A 9,685-nucleotide genomic window follows, 5' to 3' on the forward strand; every position below is an offset into this window, starting at 1 on the left:
TGTGGTACACTCTGACAATGGAGGACTACTCGGCATTAAAAACAAATGAGCTACACGGTAGCCCACACCTGTAATCCCAGAGCTCAGGAGCTGGAGTCAGGAGGATGAGGAGTTCAAAGCCAGCCTTGCTTACACGAGATCCCGTCCCAAAGCGGGGAGCACGGAGGGAGGGAGAAGAAACAAGCGCAACTACGAAGTGAAGGAGATATTCTCAAAAGGCTATATGTGGTGCCCGCCACATGGATCCAAATACTTGGCATCTGGGAGGAGACGAGTCTGGTTCACTGCCAACAGAACACAGAGGACCCGCAGTAGCATGAAACGAGACTGTAATGCTATGACATTCGTCAAAAGCCATAGAAGGCACAACTTCAAAGTGATAGGTTTTTCCTCCCGAGGCAGGGTGACCTCACTTAACACAGTCTAAGCTGATCTGGTCTCCTGACAATTTTGTAATTTCACCTTTCTTTTGAGCTGAATAGTGCTCTGTTTTATATATGTGCAAGTTTCATTATCCATTCATGTGCTGATGGGCATCTAGGCTGGTTCCATTCACTTGCTGTAATAAACAAAACAACAATAAATATGGATGTGCAGGTGCCTCTGGGGGGTGGGGTTCTCTGGTGCACATAGAGCAGGATGGCTGGGCTGTATTATGATTCTACTTTTTACATTTTTAAGGTTTCTCCAAACTGACTTCTATAATAACTGTATCAATTTGTACTCCCACCAGCGGTGACTGAGAGGGTTTTGTTTATTAGTTTTGTTTTTGAGCCAGATTCACTCTGTGTAGCCTTGGCTGTCCTTGAACTTACTATGTAGAAGAGGCTGGCCTTGAGCTCACAGACATCTGCCTGCCTCTGCCTCGGGAGTGCTGGGATAAAAGGTTCCTGTTTCTCCACATCCTCTCCAGCCATTCTGGCTGGTATGAAGCGGTAGCTCAAAGTAGTTTTAATTTACATTTACCTGGTATCTAAGGAGAATAAACACTTCTTAAAAGAGCTATTGGATGTTTGTGCTTAAAGAAACTGTCTGCTCAGTTTATTGCACTATTTACTGATTGGTAATTTTCTTTCCTTGGTGTCTAATTTCTGCAGTTCTTTGATAACTCTGTTTATTAACCCCTTGTCTGTACCCGCAGATGATAATGTTTTTCTCCCATAATATGGTCTCTCAGTGTGCTCTATTGACAATTTCTTTCTCCGTGCAGAAACCTTTTAATATCTTTCTTTCTTTTTTGTTTATTTGTTTTTTTTTTTTGAGACAGAGCTTCTCTGTGTAGCCCTGGCTGTCCCGGAAGTCACGCTGTAGACCAGCTGACCTCTAACTCATAAAGATCCTCCTGCCTCTGTCTCCCAAGTGCTGAGATTAAGGGTGTGCTCCACCACAGCTCAATTTTTTAATCTCATGTAGATATGTATATTGATTCTTAGGTTAGTTCCAGTGCTATTGAAGTTCTGTTCAGAGAGTTCTAGTCTACGCCAATGTCTGGAAGAGTGTTCCCTATATTTCACTGCTTCTGATTTTAGTTTTAAAAATAATTTATTTATTTTTATTCTATGTGCACTGGTGTTTTGCCTTTATGTGAGTCTGGGTGAGGGTGTCAGATCTTGGAGTTACAGACAATTGTGAGCTGCCATGTGGGTGTTGGGAATTGAACCCAGGTCTTCCAGAAGAGCAGCCAGGGCTATTAACCACTGAGCCATTTCTCCAGCCCTTGATTTCAGGTTATTGATCCATTTCAAACTTATTTTTGTACAAGGTGAAAAAATTAATACAACTTCATTCTTTTGCAGATAGTTATCCAGTTTTGACATTTGTTGAATAGACTTTTTTTTTCAAATGTATGTTTTTGTCTCCTTTGTCAAAAATTAGGTAATCATAGCTATTTTGGTCTATTTCCAAGTCCTCTATTTGGTTTCATTGGTCTACCTGACTATTTTATGCCAATACCAGGTTGTTTTTATCACTATAGCTTGATAATATAATTTGAGGTCAGGTATTTCAATGCCTCCAACAATGTTCTTTTTTATTTATTTATTTATTTATTTTTTTTTGGTTTTTACGAGACAGGGTTTCTCTGTATTGTTTCGGAGGCTATCGGTCCAGCCCGGCCTCGAACTCACAGAGATCCCCCTGCCTCTGCCTCCCGAGTGCTGGGATTAAAGGCGTGTGCCACCACCACCCGGCTCCAACAATGTTCTTACTCCTTACAATTATCTTGGCTACTCATGGTCTTTGATAGCTTCATATGAGTCTTTGAATTGTTTTTCTAGATCTGTGAAATATGACATTGGAATTTTGGTAGGTACTGCATTCAATCTGTAGATTAACATTGATAGAATAGCCATTTTCAAACCAAACTAATTAGCTGTGATAACAGGGGACGCTATGTGTTAATAAAGGGAATAATTTGTCAAAGAGTTGTAACAATTATAAGAATTTAGGTACCAAGTATTGGATAGAATAATGACATAGAATAAACAATAAAGGGCACAAAAAGGCCCATAGGCCCAAATATAATATGAAGGGATTTTAATACTTCCCTCTCACATTTAGATAAGCCTTCCAAACTAAAAACAAGTGAAGAAGCCTCAGAGTTAAAACACACTCTTCATCTACTGGACTGCGCAGATGGGATGCACTGATTACTCCATCCAACAGAGGTGAACATCTCTCTTGGTGGCACATAAAACCTTTTCCAAAGTTGGCTATGTCCTGGGACACAAATCAAGTCTTAACCAATAAAACATAATCGATATAATTCTTTGCAATCTATCAGGTCACAATAGAATAAAGCTAGAGACAAGCAACAAGAGAAATCACAATAGTTTTATTATAAAGTGGTGCTATCAGATCAATTCATGTCATCCATTGCATTCTTAAGATCAACTTTGAAAGCTTCTGTCACTCTTTAGAGCCGTATTTCCTATGAATTGTTAATTCCACAATAGAAACGGGTGGTCCAGGCAGGAGTGGAGGCTCACAGCTGGATCCACAGCACTAGAGATGATGCAGAAAGGATGCTATGAGGCCAACTTGGGCTACAGTGAGAGCCTGTCAAGAAAGAAAGAAATCGAGAGAGAAATGGAGAAAGAGAAAGGGGAGGAAAAAGGAATGAAGGAAAAAATAGATGAAGGGAAGGAGGAAGGGAGAGGGAAAAGGGTAGAGGGATATTCTGCGAGTTTTTCTATGACTTGACCTAGAAGTTAATAAGCTTGCTGATGTAAAGTTTACTTTGGTTGGGTGAAGAGGGGTTCCAGGAAGGAGTAGGAATCTGCACTCATTGGGTGTGCTTATCTTACAATATATACACTCCTCCTTCCCGGGGACACTAGTTGAGTATCATCTTCCAGTGGGGGTGGGTAATTCATAGGTTGACCAGTCAGCTTGCACATTGCTGTTCAGGACCAGGCTTCCGTTTGTCTCACTATGAGTCCTGACCTAAAGTTCTACACTCCCTACAGCAACTTCCCATGGCAGATGCTCCGAAAGTATTTGTTAATCTCACACAATTTGACATCATTTTGGAGACAGGGTTTCTCTTTGTACCAGCTTTATAGACCAGGCTGGCCTTGAACTCACAGACATCCACCTGCCTCTGCCTCCCAAATGCTGGGATTAAAGGCATGTGCCACCATCACCTGACTGTTTTTGTTTTAAGGAAAGGAGAAATAACACACTCAGAACCTCTAGCACAGTGCCTGGCCCTGGGAAAGTGTTCAGTGCCTGATAACTACTGTGGTTTGAATGGTAGTGACCCCATAGTCTCAGGCACTTTAATACTTGGTCCCCAGTTGGTGGCACTGTTTGGGAAGGCTTAGGAGGTACAGCTTGCTGGAAAAAGTACATCACTGAGGGCTTTGAGGTTTCAGAGCTTCATACTATTCTCAGTCCACTCTCCCTGTTCCCCACTTATAGTCTGAGATGCAAGCCCTCAGCCACCGCTCCAGCCGCCAGGCCTGCCGACTGCCGGGCTTCCCTGCCATGGTGGCGATGGACTCCTATCCTTGAATGATAAGCTCAAACAATCCCTTCCTACTATCAGTTCCCAGTTCCCTTGGTCATGGTGTTTCATTACCAAAATAAAAATGATTGTTATTTCCCTTGGTGACATTGCCCCTCAAAAATCTGAATGCATATTTTAAAAAAATTCTAGCTCTTAGGAGGCAGAAGCAGGTTGATCTCCATGGTTCAAAGTCAGCCTTGTCTACACAGTTTGTTCTAGTCCAGCCGGCACTATACAGTGAGACTCTCCCATCTCAAAACAAAATAAAATCCTCGAAAGCCTAGAGGTTATACACATTTAGGTAAAAGTAAAAGTATTAAAAAAGGGATGCAAAAGTATAAAAGAAGCACACACACACACACACAGGCTCCCAGCTCAACAGTGTCTGCAGGCGTTTTTTATCACATGTGGATTGCTCATGGCTGAGTGATCTGAACTCTGTGTCTGAGTCTATTCCAGTTCTTCTGTTTAGCTGATATCTCTAAAAGGCTGAAAGCTTCTCCTTTCGTTTCAGCAAAGTAGTCCCATTTCTGAGAAGGCCTACTGAAATATACAGCCATAAAACAATACATTTACGAAGCAACTGCTGCAACAGACATCTGGAAACACCCCAAATCCCTTTCACTCAGGAGCTGGTTCAATAAACTATGACACAGCCACACAAAGGAACACTCTGGCTGCAAACAGGGAATGAGGAAATGAGCTGATGGGGAACAGCTTCCTGGGTTTATGGTGAAGTAAAAAGAACAGGTGTCTCACTGGTTATAAAGCATGCTATCTTTCCTTTAAGACTTCCAAGAGCGGCAATTTTCCCTTTCGAGGTCACAGAACATTATCACAGGGGTCATCCAGGAAGCTAAGGCAGGTGACACACCAGCAGGAGACTCATGGGTAAAGGAGAAAAAATTACATCATCATATTGGAGAAGCCAGGAAGTTGGTTGTTTGATGTAAATCAACATCTACCCTGATTCTTGTGTGTCTCTGTGTTTTATATTTTTTGACACCGGCTCTAAATAGCTCGGGCTAGCCTAGAATTTCATGTGTAGCCAAGGATGACCTTAAATTTCTCATCTTCCTGCCTCCCCTTCCCAAGGGTTTTCTTAAAATAAAAATATAAAACCCTATGTATGTTAGAAAAACCACAAAAATACTTCTTTGATACTATAAATCTGGGGTCTGGAGAGATGGCTCAGTAGTTTAACATGCTTGCTGCTCTTCTAGAGGAACTGAGTTCAGATGTGAGCCCCAGGGCCAGGCGGTTCACAACCACCTGTAATTCCAGCTCCAGGGGATTTAGCACCCTCTTCTGGCCTCTGCAGGTACTGCCCGCAGAGACACATACATATACACATAAATAAATAATACAAGGAATATTTTTACACACTATAAACTTACTGGAAATCAACAAGAGAAGTGAGGACATTGCCAGAACACTAGAGCTTCTGCTACAAAACTGAAATGGATTCTGTCTGCACTTGTTCTGGAAGTTCTAGATATCTTTCTGAAATAAGAGAAACAAATTTATTCAGACATGGCATCAAATGGAAGAGGCAGGTCACAAGGTCATTGCAAACTCAGGTTCATTTACAGTACATTTAGAGACATTGGTGAAGCACTTGCAGCACCAGCACGGGTTTTTGAGATCAATTCCCAGAACCCGCACAAACGTGCTGGGGTTGGTGATCTCAGCACAAGGGAGGCAGAGACAAGTGGATCCCTGGGACTCATTCACTGGTCAGTCAGCCTAGTCTACCTGGTGAGCTCCAAGCCAGTTAGAGGCCCTGTCTCAAAAAACAAAATGCAAAAATAAATAAATAAATAAATAATGCGTTTGAAATTCCCAAGACATGGTTGAACAGGCCTTCTGAAGTTAGAGGCAGGTGGGTCTCTTGTAAGTACATATGCTTATGTTGAATAAATTTTTCCATGTCTGAGATTACACCCCTGACCCATGGGCGCTAGTTTTCCAGATCTTTCAGTATTTTCTTGGATGCCTTATTGTGGGATGTATTTATATAACAATTTTTTTAAAAAATCAGTAAATCTTTTACCCACTAATGGGTTGTGTGTATGGAAAATACATTTTAGAGTACATTTCTCATAAAGTGGTGGTGGTGTTTGTAATCTGAGGCCACTTCCCAACTCACCTCCGCATCTGAACTTCCAAAGCGCTCTGCTCTGGACGTCTCTGGACTGGACGCTTCCCATCTTGGGGTTCTTCAAAGGCCTAGTCTGGGCCGAGTCCCCAGGAAACCACAGATTGTTGTGAGAATCTACACCAGGGCTGGTCCCCCTAACCATTAGCAGCAAAGCTCCCTTCCCCCAAAGGCCGTCTGCCTTGCGCAACACTGAGAGTATTCTGCCTTACAGCAAGTCTACCAGAAGCTTCCCCTTCCCCCGCAGGCAGAGGCGGAAGCGTGTCTGGCAGCCTCAAGCCTCCAAAGGACAGACTTCTCAGTCTTACTGCTGGGCTGAAGGTCAGAGACAGAGCATGCCAACTCCAGCCGTCTCTTTCCACGGTTCTTGCGGAGTCCTGTCAGCCGTGTCTCCTCCCTTCAGCTCCTGGCTTCTTACTCCTGAAGACCACATTTCACGAACTCTAGGCTATCGATGCCCACCGCATCTTAGACGCATCGGCTGACAACCACATTTCACGAACTCTAGGCTACCGATGCCCACCGCATCTTAGACGCATCGCCTGACACAGACGCACGGGGGGGCTGCCACGTGTGCTGCTTCTGACCCGTGAACCAACTCCAGGCTTTGCACACGCTAGACGAGTGCTCACCACAGAGCTGTATCCCCACCGGCACCCAGTCTCTTTCTCCTCTCTGTCCTGAAGTTGTGACACAGCCCCTCCGGGCTTCAATGCTTCCAAGGAGAAGACTGAACTGACCATTTTCCTGTATGTGTTCAAGTCATTGCGATGCCTCATTTTCACTGTCAACTTAAAATCAGCTAGAAGACACATGTCAGAGGGTACGTCAGAGGTTACATCCAGAAAGTTTTAAGTGAGCAGGGAAGACGGGCACCGTCCTGTTGTTGGGGTGCTGGGCTTGATGAAAGGGGGCAAAGGAAGAAGGCAGAACAGCAGCACTCAGCCCTGTCCTTCCTGACAGCAGTGTGACCCTGCCTCTCGCTCCTACAGCCACATCTAGGGCCATGCTTGCTCCCATGTCTTCTGTCCACAACGGACTATGACCCCTAAAGCTGTAAGTCAAAATAAGCCTTCCTTTCCTTAAACCACTTCTTGTCAGCTAAACTTCGTCATAGCAATGAGAAAAGTGACTAATACAATCACTATCGAGCATCGACCCGCAGCCTCCTCTACAGCTTCTTCTCCATCCTTGCCCCAAGACCCCCATCTTCCTTTCTGACCTCCCCCCATACCATTAGAGGGTAGCCAGGCTGGATGGCCTTTGCCAGGAGCAGGCCCTTCAAATCTGAGGCAGTGACCAAGCCACACAGATGGCCCAGGGTGCTGAGATCAAGTCTGACCTCAGTCCACTTAGGTCTTTGGAATCTATTAGTCATTCCTCCTCTATGCAGAACCAGCTCTCTCTCTGTCAGTCTCCTCCTTCTATAACTTCATTATAAACCAGGGCGCGATGCAAAACAGTTTGTGTAAACACATGCTTAAATACAATGTTTATATACACATATTTAAATATGTAATGTATGATAAAAATAAAAACGCAAAGCTTATGTAAGGAAAGAAAAGCTTAATGTGTCCACTCATGTGAGCAAAGGCAGTGTCATGGCTAGTCTTGGTTGTCAACTTGGCTGTATCTGGAATGAACTACAGTCCAGAAATGGAGGGCACACGTGTGACAGATTGTCTGCTTGGTTTGAAGAAGGTGAGTCCACTTCTAGTCAGGACCTTTGAGGCAGGAAGACTCACACCTCTGACCCAGATCTTGAGGCAGGAAGACAGACCTTTAATCTGGGCCACACCTTCTGCTGGAAATCCTATGTAAGGACGCGGAAGAAGGAAGATTTTGCTCTTTGTCTGCTTGCCCTCACCTAGCTCGCACATCCATTCCTTCTTCTGAACAAATGCTAGATTCTTGAACTTCCCATTCACAGCTAGCTATTGTTGGCTTAGTTGAACTGCAGTCTGTAAGTCATTCCAATAAATTCCCTTTTTATACACATAGATACTCATCCATACGTTCTGTGACTCTATGGAACCCTGACTAACACAGGCTAGCATGGTGGTTACCTTGAGTGAGAGGGAAGGAAAAAAAAGCCTGGGAAAGTGAGTAAGTGCCCCAACCTGTAGGGCTCTGAATTAGAAGGAAGGGTTTGGAATTTTTCCTAAGTGTCACAAGAAACCATTAAAAGTTTTCACTAGGAAGGAATGTATTCAGAGTTAATTTTTGAAAGATCACTGTCTACATCTAAAATGGCTTTAGTAAACTACAAACTTTTTTTTCTTGCTAACCTCCTTCCTTATGCCTATTCTTCTGAAAATTCAATTCCCCTCCCTCGCACCCCCCCATGCATGTGACTTAGGCTTGGCCAATCACAGTACCTCATTTCCTTGCACACAATCATTGGTTCAATGCAGTCATGTAATATAAGCAGAGCCTTCCTTGTGACTCTTGGTTTGGAGCTGAAGAAGCAGCTTTGGTGTCTGGGATCTGTCGCTGAAAGGATGTGAAAGCAGCCATCTTTACTTTTTGCTTTCCTTTTTAAAAACATTTATTTATTTATTTATTTATTTATTTATTTATTTATTTATTTATTTTGTGTGTGTGTGTGTGTGTGTGTAGGCATGCACACATGTGCCAAAGCATGCATGTAGAGGTCAGAGGACAACTGGAGTCAGTTCTCCCCTCCCACATGGGTTCTGGAGATAAAACATGGCAGCAGCCATCTTGTCTACCTCTACTAGTGGACCATTTACAGCCTGTGAGAAAGAAATCAGGCAGAACGAGCCGAGGTAACAGACAGTAGGACAGAGAGACTCCCTCTGACACTGAATCCTGACTCCAGAGGTCAGCACCTTGACTGCCCAAGTCCTTTCTGCAGTCCTGAGAGTGTCCTGTTTCTGCCATGAATTTTCTCACTTTACTTGACCTGGCCCTTCTTAAAGCCAGGCATGCCAGTGTATGTGTACTTGTAGCCCCAAGACTCTGGGGAACTGAAGCAGGAGACTCACAATTTCTGGACCAGTCTGGGGTACATAGTGAGGTCAAGGCCAGCCTGAGCTATGTACTAAGATCCTGTCTCAAACAAAACAAAACAAAACAAAACAAAACAAAACAAAAACCTTACTTCAGCATCTCTTCCTTAGCTGCGTTTTGTGCATGTGCTCAATCTCCATTATTCTGAAGCAAAATCCACTTCCATCTTGAACATGGAACAGCACAAAATCTTAGTGCATTTGTCCCTTCCATAGAGAAACAACAATAATGTGTGTTCCCTGGTCTAGGAGAAGGAAACCTTGGCTATCAACACTGCTCAAAATGTTTAAGATTAGAGAGCTGGAAAGATGGCTCAGTAATTAAAGCACCTGCTATTCTTTCAGAAGGCCTGAGTTCAGTTCCCAGCACCCACATTAAGCGCCTCACAACTGCCTGTAACTTTGACTCCAGGTATCCTGCACCCCCTTCTGGCCTCTGGAGGTACCTGCACTCATACATACATACACCAACACACACATATACAC

The 9,685-nt window shown here is 43.7% G+C and overlaps 1 long non-coding RNA gene across 1 annotated transcript; it reads right to left on the reverse strand.

The window, feature by feature from the left end:
- Positions 1 to 2,852: 2,852 nt before the first annotated feature.
- LOC121137097 lies at positions 2,853 to 6,687 on the reverse strand. Its single transcript, XR_005874321.1, has 3 exons — positions 6,159 to 6,687; positions 5,407 to 5,512; positions 2,853 to 3,057 (listed from the first exon to the last, which is right to left on the reverse strand). It is a non-coding gene; the product is annotated as an uncharacterized LOC121137097 (long non-coding RNA).
- Between the last annotated feature and the right edge of the window lie 2,998 nt (positions 6,688 to 9,685).

The sequence above is a fragment of the Mesocricetus auratus genome, unplaced genomic scaffold, assembly GCF_017639785.1.
Source record: "Mesocricetus auratus isolate SY011 unplaced genomic scaffold, BCM_Maur_2.0 Super-Scaffold_100676, whole genome shotgun sequence".
In the NCBI taxonomy this organism is placed as follows: domain Eukaryota; kingdom Metazoa; phylum Chordata; class Mammalia; order Rodentia; family Cricetidae; genus Mesocricetus; species Mesocricetus auratus.